This window comes from Ranitomeya variabilis, chromosome 5 (genome assembly GCF_051348905.1).
Source record: "Ranitomeya variabilis isolate aRanVar5 chromosome 5, aRanVar5.hap1, whole genome shotgun sequence".
Taxonomy (NCBI): domain Eukaryota; kingdom Metazoa; phylum Chordata; class Amphibia; order Anura; family Dendrobatidae; genus Ranitomeya; species Ranitomeya variabilis.
The window spans coordinates 471,594,490-471,597,349 of NC_135236.1; positions in this window are offsets into that span (position 1 = coordinate 471,594,490).

Here is a 2,860-nt window from a genome sequence, read left to right on the forward strand (position 1 = left end):
AGCCCAACAAACCACACATACATGATGTGATCACAAAATACAGTTTAAACATTAATTTTCATAAACCTGCAGTAAGGAAAAATGACCTGCAGGTGGTACCACACTACCCCAAAGCACACGCCCTGTTGATGGAACTTTGTGCCATACATTCCACCAGGCTGCAGAAAAATTACATTTGGTGATTCGTGATGCAGAATGGAAGGAATGCTTGCAAGAGGCTGCTCAACACCAAATGCCATCCCAGTTGAGATGCCTTTTTGCAGTGCTCTAAACCTAGCAATGTACGTCAGTTGTGGGAAACATTCAGACACGCCTTAGCAAAAGATTTTCAAAGGTAATAATAATCTATATTTTTATATAGCGCTAACATATTCCACAGCGCTTTACAGTTTGCACACATCATCATCACTGTCCCCGATGGGACTCACAATCTACATTCCCTATCAGTATGTCTTTGGAATGTGGGAGGAAACCCACGCAAACATTGGGAGAACATACAAACTCCTTGCAGATGTTGCCCTTGGTGGGATTTGAACCCAGGACTCCAGCACTGCAAAGCTGCAGTGCTGACCAGTGAGCCACCGTGCTGCCCTTAACACCCACCGGACAAATCCTACAACTGTGCTCTCCTACTATTGCAAGACATTTACAAACAGCACAGCACAAACTGTCAACAATTTAATTTGCCATAGCCAGTTTACATACAACAGCCAAGCGAGATGTACGACGTTGACAACGAGCGCAAAAACTGAGAAGAGTTGTACAGCCAACTCAATGCAGAGCAGGCAGCAATAGATAATGAGGTGTTACACGCCGTCAGTAGAAAACTTCCCCACTGTTACTTCATCGATGGACCAGGAGGATCAGGAAAAACATTTCTCTACAAGACATTATGTCACATACAATGAGGTGAACAAAGGGTCGTCTTGCCATTTACATGGACAGACATTGCTGCAAATCTTCTACCAGGAATCCAAACATCACATTCCCTATTTAGGTTGCCAGTCCCCATCTTAGAAACATCCGTATCATCAATGCGACACCAATGATGCACAAGTACTCCGGGATGCTGACCTTGTTATTTGGGACGAAGTCTCCATGGTTCCTAAAGATGCTCTCACAGTTGATGATAGGCTTTTGAAGGACATCACCAACAATCGCCTACCATATGGAGGTAAAATCATTTTGTTTTGCGGAGACTTTCAACAGGTCTTACCTGTACTATGACACGCCAGTAGAACAGTCATAGTGGAAGTAATTGTGAAACGATCTCCTTTGTGGCCAAACGTAAAAGCTAGGAAATTAACCCAAAACTAGTGTTGAGCGATACCGTCCGATACTTGAAAGTATCGGTATCGGATAGTATCGGCCGATACCCGAAAAGTATCGGATATCGCCGATACCGATACCCGATACCAATACAAGTCAATGGGACACCAAGTATCGGAAGGTATCTTGATGGTTCCCAGGGTCTGAAGGAGAGGAAACTCCCCTTCAGGCCCTGGGATCCATATTAATGTGTAAAATAAAGAATTAAAATAATAAATATTGATATACTCACCTCTCCGGAGGCCCCTGCACCTCACCGCTGTTAATCGGCAGCCTTCTTTGCTTAAAATGAGCGCGTTTAGGGCCTTCCATGATGTCACGGCTTCTGATTGGTCGCGTGCGCTGATGTGACCGCCACGCGACCAATCACAAGCCGTGACGTCATTCTCAGGTCCTAAATTCCTAGAATGAGGAGTTTAGGACCTGAGAATGACGTCACGGCTTGTGATTGGTCGCGTGGCGGTCACATGAGCGTACGCGACCAATCAGAAGCCGTGACGTCATGGAAGGTGCTGAACGCGCTCATTTTAAGCAAAGCAGGCTGCCGGTTACTACCAGGGCGCGTCAGAGGGTGAGTATATCCCTATTTTTTATTTTAATTCTTTATTTTTTACATGGATATGGATCCCAGGGCCTGAAGGAGAGTTTCCTCTCCTTCAGACCCTGGGAACCATACACTGGGAACTTCCGATTCCGATTCCCGATACCACAAAAGTATCGGATCTCGGTATCGGAATTCCGATACCGCAAGTATCGGCCGATACCGATACTTGCGGTATCGGAATGCTCAACACTACCCAAAACATGAGAGCAAATGATGATCACGTGTTCACTGACTGGTTACTAAAGTTAGGCAATGGAGATTTAGAAATACAGACTGACTTTGCCCCTGATGCAGTCAAAATACCAAAACATTGTTACTCCGATTACCTTAGCTTAATTAGCACTGTTTTGAAAACCACACAAATCAATGAACAAAATGTTTCCGACTTCTATTCAACTGCAATTTTGTGTCCAAAAAATGAAGATTGTACAGCAATTAATAATTATGTTTTTACACAAATGATACCTGGCGAGTCTAAAGTTTATCTAAGTTGCAATACTGTACTATGTGAGGATCCACAACATCAACGGTTGTACCCCTTAGAGTTTCTCAATTCCTTAAACCCTTCTGGCCTACCCCCTCATAAGCTGGTCTTGAAAAAAAATACGATTATCATGTTGCTAAGAAATCTTTACGCTAAACAAGGACTCATCAATGGCGCGAGATTAGTCATCACTAATTTAGGCAATTACACAATCACTACAAAAGTCATTAATTCCGCTCAAACAGTTATCATACCTCGAATTAACCTCACACCTTCCGATCCAACTATGCCTTTCCACCTGAGCAGAAAGCAATTCCTAGTCAAAGTGGCATTTGCAATGACCATTAATAAAGCACAGGGACAAACACTTCAAACAGCTGGCCTGTTCCTACCAAAACCAATATTCTCACACGGCCAGTTGTACGTGGCATTTTCAAGAGTGC